The following is a 14,295-nucleotide window of genomic DNA, read 5'->3' as shown; positions in this document are numbered from 1 at the left end:
TACTAACCTGGCCCAAACCTGCTTATATTCAGAGATCGGGCATTGACTCTATTTTTTGGCAAATTTATTATATACTAAGTGAAAAAATTCCAAAAGCTTAAAGCACCTGGTATTCCTTGGCGGTCTATCATTCAAGTACTAACCAGACCTTAACCTGCTAAGATTCAGAGATCGGGCATTGACTTCTTCTTTTTTTTTTTTTTTTTGCAAGATTATTATATAATTTGTGAAAAATATCCAAAAATTTAAAGCACCTGGTATTCCCAGGCAGTCTCCCATCCATGTACTAACCTGGCCCAAACCTGCTTATATTCAGAGATCGGGCATTGACTCTATTTTTTGCCAAATTTATTATATACTAAGTGAAAAAATTCCAAAAGCTTTAAGCACCTGGTATTCCTAGGCGGTCTTTCAACCAGGTACTAACCAGACCTAAACCTGCTAAGATTCAGAGATCGGGCATTGACTCTTTTTTTTTTTTTGCCAGATTATTATATAATTCGTGAAAAATATCCAAAAATTTAAAGCACCTGGTATTCCCAGGCAGTCTCCCATCCATGTACTAACCTGGCGCAAACCTGCTTATATTCAGAGATCGGGCATTGACTCTATTTTTTGCCAAATTTATTATATACTAAGTGAAAAAATTCCAAAAGCTTAAAGCACCTGGTATTCCTTGGCGGTCTCTCATCCAAGTACTAACTAGACCTAAACCTGCTAAAATTCAGAGATCGGGCATTGACTCTTTTTTTTTTTTTTTGCAAGATTATTATATAATTCGTGAAAAATATCCAAATATTTAAAGCACCTGGTATTCCCAGGCAGTCTCCCATCCATGTACTAACCTGGCGCAAACCTGCTTATATTCAGAGATCGGGCATTGACTCTATTTTTTGCCAAATTTATTATATACTAAGTGAAAAAATTCCAAAAGCTTAAAGCACCTGGTATTCCTTGGCGGTCTCTCATCCAAGTACTAACCAGACCTAAACCTGCTATGATTCAGAGATCGGGCATTGACTCTTTTTTTTTTTTTTTGCAAGATTATTATATAATTCGTGAAAAATATCCAAACATTTAAAGCACCTGGTATTCCCAGGCAGTCTCCCATCCATGTACTAACCTGGCGCAAACCTGCTTATATTCAGAGATCGGGCATTGACTCTATTTTTTGGCAAAATTATTATATACTAAGTGAAAAATTTCAAAAAAGCTTACAGTACCTGGCATTCCCAGGCAGTCTCCCATCCAGGCACTAACCAGGCCCAAACCTGCTTAGCTTACGAGATCAGACAAGATCGGGCATAGCCAGGCTGGTATGGACATAAGCGAAGACTGCTGCAAAGAGAAGGCTATTTAAAGATCAGCCAATCTACTCGCCAGTACATTATAAAAGTAGGAAAGAAACCCCAAAAGCTTAAAGCACCTGGTATTCCTTGGCGGTCTCTCATCCAAGTACTAACCAGACCTAAACCTGCTAAGATTCAGAGATCGGGCATTGACTCTTTTTTTTTTTTTTTTTGCCAGATTATTATATAATTCGTGAAAAATATCCAAAAATTTAAAGCACCTGATATTCCCAGGCAGTCTCCCATCCATGTACTAACCTGGCGCAAACCTGCTTATATTCAGAGATCGGGCATTGACTCTATTTTTTGGCAAAATTATTATATACTAAGTGAAAAATTTCAAAAAAGCTTACAGTACCTGGTATTCCCAGGCGGTCTCCCATCCAGGCACTAACCAGGCCCAAACCTGCTTAGCTTCCGAGATCAGACAAGATCGGGCATAGCCAGGCTGGTATGGCCATAAGCGAAGACTGCTGCAAAGAGAAGGCTATTTAAAGATCAGCCAATCTACTCGCCAGTACATTATAAAAGTAGGAAAGAAACCCCAAAAGCTTAAAGCACCTGGTATTCCTAGGCGGTCTCTCATCCAATTACTAACCTGGCCCAAACCTGCTTATATTCAGAGATCGGGCATTGACTCTATTTTTTGGCAAAATTATTATATACTAAGTGAAAAATTTCAAAAAAGCTTACAGTACCTGGTATTCCCAGGCGGTCTCCCATCCAGGCACTAACCAGGCCCAAACCTGCTTAGCTTCCGAGATCAGACAAGATCGGGCATAGCCAGGCTGGTATGGCCATAAGCGAAGACTGCTGCAAAGAGAAGGCTATTTAAAGATCAGCCAATCTACTCGCCAGTACATTATAAAAGTAGGAAAGAAACCCCAAAAGCTTAAAGCACCTGGTATTCCTAGGCGGTCTCTCATCCAATTACTAACCTGGCCCAAACCTGCTTATATTCAGAGATCGGGCATTGACTCTATTTTTTGGCAAATTTATTATATACTAAGTGAAAAAATTCCAAAAGCTTAAAGCACCTGGTATTCCTTGGCGGTCTCTCATCCAAGTACTAACCAGACCTAAACCTGCTAAGATTCAGAGATCGGGCATTGACTCTTTTTTTTTTTTTTTTTTTGCAAGATTAATATATAATTCGTGAAAAATATCCAAACATTTAAAGCACCTGGTATTCCCAGGCAGTCTCCCATCCATGTACTAACCTGGCGCAAACCTGCTTATATTCAGAGATCGGGCATTGACTCTATTTTTTGGCAAAATTATTGTATACTAAGTGAAAAATTTCAAAAAAACTTAGAGTACCTGGTATTCCCAGGCGGTCTCCCATCCAGGCACTAACCAGGCCCAAACCTGCTTAGCTTACGAGATCAGACAAGATCGGGCATAGCCAGGCTGGTATGGCCATAAGCGAAGACTGCTGCAAAGAGAAGGCTATTTAAAGATCAGCCAATCTACTCGCCAGTACATTATAAAAGTAGGAAAGAAACCCCAAAAGCTTAAAGCACCTGGTATTCCTAGGCGGTCTCTCATCCAAGTACTAACCAGACCTAAACCTGCTAAGATTCAGAGATCGGGCATTGACTCTTTTTTTTTTTTTTTTGCAAGATTATTATATAATTTGTGAAAAATATCCAAAAATTTAAAGCACCTGGTATTCCCAGGCAGTCTCCCATCCATGTACTAACCTGGCCCAAACCTGCTTATATTCAGAGATCGGGCACTGACTCTATTTTTTGCCAAATTTATTATATACTAAGTGAAAAAATTCCAAAAGCTTAAAGCACCTGGTATTCCTTGGCGGTCTCTCATCCAAGTATTAACCAGATCTAAACCTGCTAAGATTCAGAGATCGGGCATTGACTCTTTTTTTTTTTTTTTGCCAGATTATTATATAATTCGTGAAAAATATCCAAACATTTAAAGCACCTGGTATTCCCAGGCAGTCTCCCATCCATGTACTAACCTGGCGCAAACCTGCTTATATTCAGAGATCGGGCATTGACTCTATTTTTTTTTTTTTTTTTTTTTTTTGCAAGATTATTATATAATTCGTGAAAAATATCCAAAAATTTAAAGCACCTGATATTCCCAGGCAGTCTCCCATCCATGTACTAACCTGGCGCAAAGCTGCTTATATTCAGAGATCGGGCATTGACTCTATTTTTTGGCAAAATTATTATATACTAAGTGAAAAATTTCAAAAAAGCTTACAGTACCTGGTATTCCCAGGCGGTCTCCCATCCAGGCACTAACCAGGCCCAAACCTGCTTAGCTTCCGAGATCAGACAAGATCGGGCATAGCCAGGCTGGTATGGCCATAAGCGAAGACTGCTGCAAAGAGAAGGCTATTTAAAGATCAGCCAATCTACTCGCCAGTACATTATAAAAGTAGGAAAGAAACCCCAAAAGCTTAAAGCACCTGGTATTCCTAGGCGGTCTCTCATCCAATTACTAACCTGGCCCAAACCTGCTTATATTCAGAGATCGGGCATTGACTCTATTTTTTGGCAAATTTATTATATACTAAGTGAAAAAATTCCAAAAGCTTAAAGCACCTGGTATTCCTTGGCGGTCTCTCATCCAAGTACTAACCAGACCTAAACCTGCTAAGATTCAGAGATCGGGCATTGACTCTTTTTTTTTTTTTTTTTTGCAAGATTAATATATAATTCGTGAAAAATATCCAAACATTTAACCCCTTACTAGTAACCCCCCTTTTTTGGCATGGAGACAGAAATGACATACCCAAAATAAAAAGGTTTCTGCTCATGATTCTTTCTGACTAGATACATATTCAACCTTTGTTCACAAAGCTGACACTTTAAAGTTTACTGTTCAGGAATCAGAATCACTCAGACTGTTATGATAATAGAGATATATAAGCTCAAACATAAAAACAAAAATAAAAATATTAAAAACATGTTTTAAATGTATTTAAAAAATTGTTGATGTAGGAAATGAGTTTGAAAACACAGTGTAGCTAAGGCCACAAGTCTTCCAAAACTTCATAAAAAATGTCATAATCGAATCTGTAAAACTGTGAATTTTATAAAATATTTTCTAAGGCCATGTCATGTGTGTTTTTAGAGAAGGCTAATCAGATTGATTTATGGCCCTTGTCATCTCTGTAAGATCTCACATGTAAACACTGATGTGTGTTTTATATGTGTGTTTGGCTGTGAAAACTGCCCGTTTCATGATTGTATTGTTCTCACCAAACGAGTCTTTCACACCTCCGCCAGGTACGACACATTATCCGCATTATTCTTTTATCATTATTCTTTTGTTTTTATTCCACCTTTATTAGCCTTGATTGTGGTTTTTCAGGCTTTACAAAGCAACAAAGCAGCGATCTCACTTCAGTCTCTCTTTGCATTTAGCCCTTATTTATCAAAAGTCTTACTATAAAAATACAACAAAACATTTTCTTACGACCTTACGTGAATTATTGAGACAAAAATGCATTATGAAGAAGAAAAGCACCTGCTATTAGTAGCATTGTAGCTAACGTTAGCATCTAGCTACAGCAGACAATTTATGAAATTATTAACACACTTTTACTCAAAACTCACTTTAAACCCCGATCGAGTGTTTATAATAACTTCCTTTAGCGATCAGGGATGGAATTTGGTCGTTTACTGTTGTAAAAATATGTTATTTGTAGCCTTTTTCATCGCTGCACAAGTTAGCATTTTCCATGTACATTTTCGATTTTTTTTATTAAAACGCCCCAGATCTCAAGAAATTCTCATACCAAGCTTTACTATCGTAATCGCGGGTTTATTATTTGGATATTTCGTGTGTACAGAGGTGTTTCAGTGTTGTTTTGGCCAGATAACTACCAGGAAGTGTGCAGGAAGCATGTGACACGATGTGGCGGTGTCCATATATGACACTGTAAGATTGACATTTGGCAAGGCCCAATCAGAGTCTGAGTCACACACCACACGAGCTGACACCACTGCGCACACACAGATCGCTGGGAGAGACTGTTTATCATCAGATCGCGTAAATCCGTGGAAAATGAATAGAAATGACGATTCTGTCTGAAGAAATATGAAGTAAACATCAGTAAAAATATCCATATATCTCCGCAGATATGCATCTTTTGTCTATAAATCCTTATTGACGCTGTTCAGTGAGTCTATGTGAACACAAATAAACCGCTGCTGACCTGACTGAATATTAGTTAGTGATTAATTTCTATTCAAAATGTGGCATAATACGGATTTATTATTTTGCACTTCTGACATAAATCACTAAATATCTGTCACTGCAACAATGTTTTATCAAAATATTGGTCAAATATCGAAACTAGAGTCTTTAAACTTTCAATTGATGCACAGTTTGTCCAGATGAAGTAAGACCATGATGTTTAATGTGCTGTGAAAGTGAAACAATAATAAACTGGGGCCGTCGGCGATGTTCGCACTTAAAGGGGTTAAAGCACCTGGTATTCCCAGGCAGTCTCCCATCCATGTACTAACCTGGCGCAAACCTGCTTATATTCAGAGATCGGCATTGACTCTATTTTTTGGCAAAATTATTATATACTAAGTGAAAAATTTCAAAAAAACTTAGAGTACCTGGTATTCCCAGGCGGTCTCCCATCCAGGCACTAACCAGGCCCAAACCTGCTTAGCTTACGAGATCAGACAAGATCGGGCATAGCCAGGCTGGTATGGCCATAAGCGAAGACTGCTGCAAAGAGAAGGCTATTTAAAGATCAGCCAATCTACTCGCCAGTACATTATAAAAGTAGGAAAGAAACCCCAAAAGCTTAAAGCACCTGGTATTCCTAGGCGGTCTCTCATCCAAGTACTAACCAGACCTAAACCTGCTAAGATTCAGAGATCGGGCATTGACTCTTTTTTTTTTTTTTTTGCAAGATTATTATATAATTTGTGAAAAATCACCAAAAATTTAAAGCACCTGGTATTCCCAGGCAGTCTCCCATCCATGTACTAACCTGGCCCAAACCTGCTTATATTCAGAGATCGGGCACTGACTCTATTTTTTGCCAAATTTATTATATACTAAGTGAAAAAATTCCAAAAGCTTAAAGCACCTGGTATTCCTTGGCGGTCTCTCATCCAAGTATTAACCAGATATAAACCTGCTAAGATTCAGAGATCGGGCATTGACTCTTTTTTTTTTTTTTTGCCAGATTATTATATAATTCGTGAAAAAAAATCCAAAAATTTAAAGCACCTGGTATTCCCAGGCAGTCTCCCATCCATGTACTAACCTGGCGCAAACCTGCTTATATTCAGAGATCGGGCATTGACTCTATTTTTTGCCAAATTTATTATATACTAAGTGAAAAAATTCCAAAAGCTTAAAGCACCTGGTATTCCTTGGCGGTCTCTCATCCAAGTACTAACTAGACCTAAACCTGCTAAAATTCAGAGATCGGGCATTGACTCTTTTTTTTTTTTTGCAAGATTATTATATAATTCGTGAAAAATATCCAAACATTTAAAGCACCTGGTATTCCCAGGCAGTCTCCCATCCATGTACTAACCTGGCGCAAACCTGCTTATATTCAGAGATCGGGCATTGACTCTATTTTTTGGCAAAATTATTATATACTAAGTGAAAAATTTCAAAAAAGCTTACAGTACCTGGCATTCCCAGGCGGTCTCCCATCCAGGCACTAACCAGGCTAACCAAATTAGCTTACGAGATCAGACAAGATCGGGCATAGCCAGGCTGGTATGGCCATAAGCGAAGACTGCTGCAAAGAGAAGGCTATTTAAAGATCAGCCAATCTACTCGCCAGTACATTATAAAAGTAGGAAAGAAACCCCAAAAGCTTAAAGCACCTGGTATTCCTAGGCGGTCTCTCATCCAAGTACTAACCTGGCCCAAACCTGCTTATATTCAGAGATCGGGCATTGACTCTATTTTTTGGCAAATTTATTATATACTAAGTGAAAAAATTCCAAAAGCTTAAAGCACCTGGTATTCCTTGGCGGTCTATCATTCAAGTACTAACCAGACCTTAACCTGCTAAGATTCAGAGATCGGGCATTGACTTCTTCTTTTTTTTTTTTTTTTTGCAAGATTATTATATAATTTGTGAAAAATATCCAAAAATTTAAAGCACCTGGTATTCCCAGGCAGTCTCCCATCCATGTACTAACCTGGCCCAAACCTGCTTATATTCAGAGATCGGGCATTGACTCTATTTTTTGCCAAATTTATTATATACTAAGTGAAAAAATTCCAAAAGCTTTAAGCACCTGGTATTCCTAGGCGGTCTTTCAACCAGGTACTAACCAGACCTAAACCTGCTAAGATTCAGAGATCGGGCATTGACTCTTTTTTTTTTTTTGCCAGATTATTATATAATTCGTGAAAAATATCCAAAAATTTAAAGCACCTGGTATTCCCAGGCAGTCTCCCATCCATGTACTAACCTGGCGCAAACCTGCTTATATTCAGAGATCGGGCATTGACTCTATTTTTTGCCAAATTTATTATATACTAAGTGAAAAAATTCCAAAAGCTTAAAGCACCTGGTATTCCTTGGCGGTCTCTCATCCAAGTACTAACTAGACCTAAACCTGCTAAAATTCAGAGATCGGGCATTGACTCTTTTTTTTTTTTTTTGCAAGATTATTATATAATTCGTGAAAAATATCCAAATATTTAAAGCACCTGGTATTCCCAGGCAGTCTCCCATCCATGTACTAACCTGGCGCAAACCTGCTTATATTCAGAGATCGGGCATTGACTCTATTTTTTGCCAAATTTATTATATACTAAGTGAAAAAATTCCAAAAGCTTAAAGCACCTGGTATTCCTTGGCGGTCTCTCATCCAAGTACTAACCAGACCTAAACCTGCTATGATTCAGAGATCGGGCATTGACTCTTTTTTTTTTTTTTTGCAAGATTATTATATAATTCGTGAAAAATATCCAAACATTTAAAGCACCTGGTATTCCCAGGCAGTCTCCCATCCATGTACTAACCTGGCGCAAACCTGCTTATATTCAGAGATCGGGCATTGACTCTATTTTTTGGCAAAATTATTATATACTAAGTGAAAAATTTCAAAAAAGCTTACAGTACCTGGCATTCCCAGGCAGTCTCCCATCCAGGCACTAACCAGGCCCAAACCTGCTTAGCTTACGAGATCAGACAAGATCGGGCATAGCCAGGCTGGTATGGACATAAGCGAAGACTGCTGCAAAGAGAAGGCTATTTAAAGATCAGCCAATCTACTCGCCAGTACATTATAAAAGTAGGAAAGAAACCCCAAAAGCTTAAAGCACCTGGTATTCCTTGGCGGTCTCTCATCCAAGTACTAACCAGACCTAAACCTGCTAAGATTCAGAGATCGGGCATTGACTCTTTTTTTTTTTTTTTTTGCCAGATTATTATATAATTCGTGAAAAATATCCAAAAATTTAAAGCACCTGATATTCCCAGGCAGTCTCCCATCCATGTACTAACCTGGCGCAAACCTGCTTATATTCAGAGATCGGGCATTGACTCTATTTTTTGGCAAAATTATTATATACTAAGTGAAAAATTTCAAAAAAGCTTACAGTACCTGGTATTCCCAGGCGGTCTCCCATCCAGGCACTAACCAGGCCCAAACCTGCTTAGCTTCCGAGATCAGACAAGATCGGGCATAGCCAGGCTGGTATGGCCATAAGCGAAGACTGCTGCAAAGAGAAGGCTATTTAAAGATCAGCCAATCTACTCGCCAGTACATTATAAAAGTAGGAAAGAAACCCCAAAAGCTTAAAGCACCTGGTATTCCTAGGCGGTCTCTCATCCAATTACTAACCTGGCCCAAACCTGCTTATATTCAGAGATCGGGCATTGACTCTATTTTTTGGCAAAATTATTATATACTAAGTGAAAAATTTCAAAAAAGCTTACAGTACCTGGTATTCCCAGGCGGTCTCCCATCCAGGCACTAACCAGGCCCAAACCTGCTTAGCTTCCGAGATCAGACAAGATCGGGCATAGCCAGGCTGGTATGGCCATAAGCGAAGACTGCTGCAAAGAGAAGGCTATTTAAAGATCAGCCAATCTACTCGCCAGTACATTATAAAAGTAGGAAAGAAACCCCAAAAGCTTAAAGCACCTGGTATTCCTAGGCGGTCTCTCATCCAATTACTAACCTGGCCCAAACCTGCTTATATTCAGAGATCGGGCATTGACTCTATTTTTTGGCAAATTTATTATATACTAAGTGAAAAAATTCCAAAAGCTTAAAGCACCTGGTATTCCTTGGCGGTCTCTCATCCAAGTACTAACCAGACCTAAACCTGCTAAGATTCAGAGATCGGGCATTGACTCTTTTTTTTTTTTTTTTTTTGCAAGATTAATATATAATTCGTGAAAAATATCCAAACATTTAAAGCACCTGGTATTCCCAGGCAGTCTCCCATCCATGTACTAACCTGGCGCAAACCTGCTTATATTCAGAGATCGGGCATTGACTCTATTTTTTGGCAAAATTATTGTATACTAAGTGAAAAATTTCAAAAAAACTTAGAGTACCTGGTATTCCCAGGCGGTCTCCCATCCAGGCACTAACCAGGCCCAAACCTGCTTAGCTTACGAGATCAGACAAGATCGGGCATAGCCAGGCTGGTATGGCCATAAGCGAAGACTGCTGCAAAGAGAAGGCTATTTAAAGATCAGCCAATCTACTCGCCAGTACATTATAAAAGTAGGAAAGAAACCCCAAAAGCTTAAAGCACCTGGTATTCCTAGGCGGTCTCTCATCCAAGTACTAACCAGACCTAAACCTGCTAAGATTCAGAGATCGGGCATTGACTCTTTTTTTTTTTTTTTTGCAAGATTATTATATAATTTGTGAAAAATATCCAAAAATTTAAAGCACCTGGTATTCCCAGGCAGTCTCCCATCCATGTACTAACCTGGCCCAAACCTGCTTATATTCAGAGATCGGGCACTGACTCTATTTTTTGCCAAATTTATTATATACTAAGTGAAAAAATTCCAAAAGCTTAAAGCACCTGGTATTCCTTGGCGGTCTCTCATCCAAGTATTAACCAGATCTAAACCTGCTAAGATTCAGAGATCGGGCATTGACTCTTTTTTTTTTTTTTTGCCAGATTATTATATAATTCGTGAAAAATATCCAAACATTTAAAGCACCTGGTATTCCCAGGCAGTCTCCCATCCATGTACTAACCTGGCGCAAACCTGCTTATATTCAGAGATCGGGCATTGACTCTATTTTTTGGCAAAATTATTATATACTAAGTGAAAAATTTCAAAAAAGCTTACAGTACCTGGCATTCCCAGGCGGTCTCCCATCCAGGCACTAACCAGGCCCAAACCTGCTTAGCTTACGAGATCAGACAAGATCGGGCATAGCCAGGCTGGTATGGCCATAAGCGAAGACTGCTGCAAAGAGAAGGCTATTTAAAGATCAGCCAATCTACTCGCCAGTACATTATAAAAGTAGGAAAGAAACCCCAAAAGCTTAAAGCACCTGGTATTCCTAGGCGGTCTCTCATCCAATTACTAACCTGGCCCAAACCTGCTTATATTCAGAGATCGGGCATTGACTCTATTTTTTGGCAAATTTATTATATACTAAGTGAAAAAATTCCAAAAGCTTAAAGCACCTGGTATTCCTTGGCGGTCTCTCATCCAAGTACTAACCAGACCTAAACCTGCTAAGATTCAGAGATCGGGCATTGACTTTTTGGCAAAATTATTATATACTAAGTGAAAAATTTCAAAAAAACTTAGAGTACCTGGTATTCCCAGGCGGTCTCCCATCCAGGCACTAACCAGGCCCAAACCTGCTTAGCTTACGAGATCAGACAAGATCGGGCATAGCCAGGCTGGTATGGCCATAAGCGAAGACTGCTGCAAAGAGAAGGCTATTTAAAGATCAGCCAATCTACTCGCCAGTACATTATAAAAGTAGGAAAGAAACCCCAAAAGCTTAAAGCACCTGGTATTCCTAGGCGGTCTCTCATCCAAGTACTAACCAGACCTAAACCTGCTAAGATTCAGAGATCGGGAATTGACTCTTTTTTTTTTTTTTTGCAAGATTATTATATAATTTGTGAAAAATATCCAAAAATTTAAAGCACCTGGTATTCCCAGGCAGTCTCCCATCCATGTACTAACCTGGCCCAAACCTGCTTATATTCAGAGATCGGGCACTGACTCTATTTTTTGCCAAATTTATTATATACTAAGTGAAAAAATTCCAAAAGCTTAAAGCACCTGGTATTCCTTGGCGGTCTCTCATCCAAGTATTAACCAGATCTAAACCTGCTAAGATTCAGAGATCGGGCATTGACTCTTTTTTTTTTTTTTTGCCAGATTATTATATAATTCGTGAAAAAAATCCAAAAATTTAAAGCACCTGGTATTCCCAGGCAGTCTCCCATCCATGTACTAACCTGGCGCAAACCTGCTTATATTCAGAGATCGGGCATTGACTCTATTTTTTGCCAAATTTATTATATACTAAGTGAAAAAATTCCAAAAGCTTAAAGCACCTGGTATTCCTTGGCGGTCTCTCATCCAAGTACTAACTAGACCTAAACCTGCTAAAATTCAGAGATCGGGCATTGACTCTTTTTTTTTTTTTTGCAAGATTATTATATAATTCGTGAAAAATATCCAAACATTTAAAGCACCTGGTATTCCCAGGCAGTCTCCCATCCATGTACTAACCTGGCGCAAACCTGCTTATATTCAGAGATCGGGCATTGACTCTATTTTTTGGCAAAATTATTATATACTAAGTGAAAAATTTCAAAAAAGCTTACAGTACCTGGCATTCCCAGGCGGTCTCCCATCCAGGCACTAACCAGGCCCAAACCTGCTTAGCTTACGAGATCAGACAAGATCGGGCATAGCCAGGCTGGTATGGCCATAAGCGAAGACTGCTGCAAAGAGAAGGCTATTTAAAGATCAGCCAATCTACTCGCCAGTACATTATAAAAGTAGGAAAGAAACCCAAAAGCTTAAAGCACCTGGTATTCCTAGGCAGTCTCCCATCCATGTACTAACCTGGCCCAAACCTGCTTATATTCAGAGATCGGGCACTGACTCTATTTTTTGCCAAATTTATTATATACTAAGTGAAAAAATTCCAAAAGCTTAAAGCACCTGGTATTCCTTGGCGGTCTCTCATCCAAGTACTAACCAGACCTAAACCTGCTAAGATTCAGAGATCGGGCATTGACTCTTTTTTTTTTTTTTTGCCAGATTATTATATAATTCGTGAAAAATATCCAAAAATTTAAAGCACCTTGTATTCCCAGGCAGTCTCCCATCCATGTACTAACCTGGCCCAAACCTGCTTATATTCAGAGATCGGGCATTGACTCTATTTTTTGCCAAATTTATTATATACTAAGTGAAAAAATTCCAAAAGCTTAAAGCACCTGGTATTCCTTGGCGGTCTCTCATCCAAGTACTAACCAGACCTAAACCTGCTAAGATTCAGAGATCGGGCATTGACTCTTTTTTTTTTTTTTTTTTTTTTTTTTGCAAGATTATTATATAATTCGTGAAAAATATCCAAAAATTTAAAGCACCTGATATTCCCAGGCAGTCTCCCATCCATGTACTAACCTGGCGCAAACCTGCTTATATTCAGAGATCGGGCATTGACTCTATTTTTTGGCAAAATTATTATATACTAAGTGAAAAATTTCAAAAAAGCTTACAGTACCTGGTATTCCCAGGCGGTCTCCCATCCAGGCACTAACCAGGCCCAAACCTGCTTAGCTTCCGAGATCAGACAAGATCGGGCATAGCCAGGCTGGTATGGCCATAAGCGAAGACTGCTGCAAAGAGAAGGCTATTTAAAGATCAGCCAATCTACTCGCCAGTACATTATAAAAGTAGGAAAGAAACCCCAAAAGCTTAAAGCACCTGGTATTCCTAGGCGGTCTCTCATCCAATTACTAACCTGGCCCAAACCTGCTTATATTCAGAGATCGGGCATTGACTCTATTTTTTGGCAAATTTATTATATACTAAGTGAAAAAATTCCAAAAGCTTAAAGCACCTGGTATTCCTTGGCGGTCTCTCATCCAAGTACTAACCAGACCTAAACCTGCTAAGATTCAGAGATCGGGCATTGACTCTTTTTTTTTTTTTTTTGCAAGATTATTATATAATTTGTGAAAAATATCCAAAAATTTAAAGCACCTGGTATTCCCAGGCAGTCTCCCATCCATGTACTAACCTGGCCCAAACCTGCTTATATTCAGAGATCGGGCACTGACTCTATTTTTTGCCAAATTTATTATATACTAAGTGAAAAAATTCCAAAAGCTTAAAGCACCTGGTATTCCTTGGCGGTCTCTCATCCAAGTACTAACCAGATCTAAACCTGCTAAGATTCAGAGATCGGGCATTGACTCTTTTTTTTTTTTTTTTGCCAGATTATTATATAATTCGTGAAAAAAATCCAAAAATTTAAAGCACCTGGTATTCCCAGGCAGTCTCCCATCCATGTACTAACCTGGCGCAAACCTGCTTATATTCAGAGATCGGGCATTGACTCTATTTGTTGCCAAATTTATTATATACTAAGTGAAAAATTTCCAAAAGCTTAAAGCACCTGGTATTCCTTGGCGGTCTCTCATCCAAGTACTAACTAGACCTAAACCTGCTAAAATTCAGAGATCGGGCATTGACTCTTTTTTTTTTTTTTGCAAGATTATTATATAATTCGTGAAAAATATCCAAACATTTAAAGCACCTGGTATTCCCAGGCAGTCTCCCATCCATGTACTAACCTGGCGCAAACCTGCTTATATTCAGAGATCGGGCATTGACTCTATTTTTTGCCAAATTTATTATATACTAAGTGAAAAAATTCCAAAAGCTTAAAGCACCTGGTATTCCTTGGCGGTCTCTCATCCAAGTACTAACCAGACCTAAACCTGCTAT

At 38.8% G+C, this 14,295-nt stretch overlaps 6 non-coding genes and 8 pseudogenes across 6 annotated transcripts; all 14 read right to left on the bottom strand.

Moving 5' to 3' along the window:
* Positions 1-1,211: 1,211 nt before the first annotated feature.
* On the bottom strand, positions 1,212-1,330 carry LOC127937408 (uncharacterized; annotated as a pseudogene).
* A 365-nt stretch (positions 1,331-1,695) lies between these two features.
* On the bottom strand, positions 1,696-1,814 carry LOC127937292 (5S ribosomal RNA). Its single transcript, XR_008148368.1, has one exon. It is a non-coding gene; the product is annotated as a 5S ribosomal RNA (ribosomal RNA).
* Positions 1,815-2,035: 221 nt separating this feature from the next.
* On the bottom strand, positions 2,036-2,154 carry LOC127937279 (5S ribosomal RNA). Its single transcript, XR_008148365.1, has one exon. It is a non-coding gene; the product is annotated as a 5S ribosomal RNA (ribosomal RNA).
* Positions 2,155-2,657: 503 nt separating this feature from the next.
* LOC127936947 (uncharacterized) lies at positions 2,658-2,776 on the bottom strand (annotated as a pseudogene).
* Positions 2,777-3,571: 795 nt separating this feature from the next.
* Positions 3,572-3,690, bottom strand: LOC127937267 (5S ribosomal RNA). Its single transcript, XR_008148364.1, has one exon. It is a non-coding gene; the product is annotated as a 5S ribosomal RNA (ribosomal RNA).
* Positions 3,691-5,941: 2,251 nt separating this feature from the next.
* LOC127936946 (uncharacterized) lies at positions 5,942-6,060 on the bottom strand (annotated as a pseudogene).
* Positions 6,061-8,433: 2,373 nt separating this feature from the next.
* Positions 8,434-8,552, bottom strand: LOC127937407 (uncharacterized; annotated as a pseudogene).
* A 365-nt stretch (positions 8,553-8,917) lies between these two features.
* LOC127937255 (5S ribosomal RNA) lies at positions 8,918-9,036 on the bottom strand. The gene has a single exon (XR_008148363.1). It is a non-coding gene; the product is annotated as a 5S ribosomal RNA (ribosomal RNA).
* Positions 9,037-9,257: 221 nt separating this feature from the next.
* LOC127937244 (5S ribosomal RNA) lies at positions 9,258-9,376 on the bottom strand. Its single transcript, XR_008148362.1, has one exon. It is a non-coding gene; the product is annotated as a 5S ribosomal RNA (ribosomal RNA).
* A 503-nt stretch (positions 9,377-9,879) lies between these two features.
* On the bottom strand, positions 9,880-9,998 carry LOC127936945 (uncharacterized; annotated as a pseudogene).
* A 642-nt stretch (positions 9,999-10,640) lies between these two features.
* LOC127936138 (uncharacterized) lies at positions 10,641-10,759 on the bottom strand (annotated as a pseudogene).
* A 352-nt stretch (positions 10,760-11,111) lies between these two features.
* Positions 11,112-11,230, bottom strand: LOC127936944 (uncharacterized; annotated as a pseudogene).
* A 918-nt stretch (positions 11,231-12,148) lies between these two features.
* LOC127936137 (uncharacterized) lies at positions 12,149-12,267 on the bottom strand (annotated as a pseudogene).
* A 787-nt stretch (positions 12,268-13,054) lies between these two features.
* Positions 13,055-13,173, bottom strand: LOC127937233 (5S ribosomal RNA). The gene has a single exon (XR_008148361.1). It is a non-coding gene; the product is annotated as a 5S ribosomal RNA (ribosomal RNA).
* Between the last annotated feature and the right edge of the window lie 1,122 nt (positions 13,174-14,295).

This window comes from Carassius gibelio, chromosome A19, assembly GCF_023724105.1.
Source record: "Carassius gibelio isolate Cgi1373 ecotype wild population from Czech Republic chromosome A19, carGib1.2-hapl.c, whole genome shotgun sequence".
Classification (NCBI taxonomy): Eukaryota; Metazoa; Chordata; class Actinopteri; order Cypriniformes; family Cyprinidae; genus Carassius; species Carassius gibelio.
The sequence above is the reverse complement of the archived record's forward strand: the minus strand, read 5'-3'. Positions and strand labels throughout refer to the sequence as shown.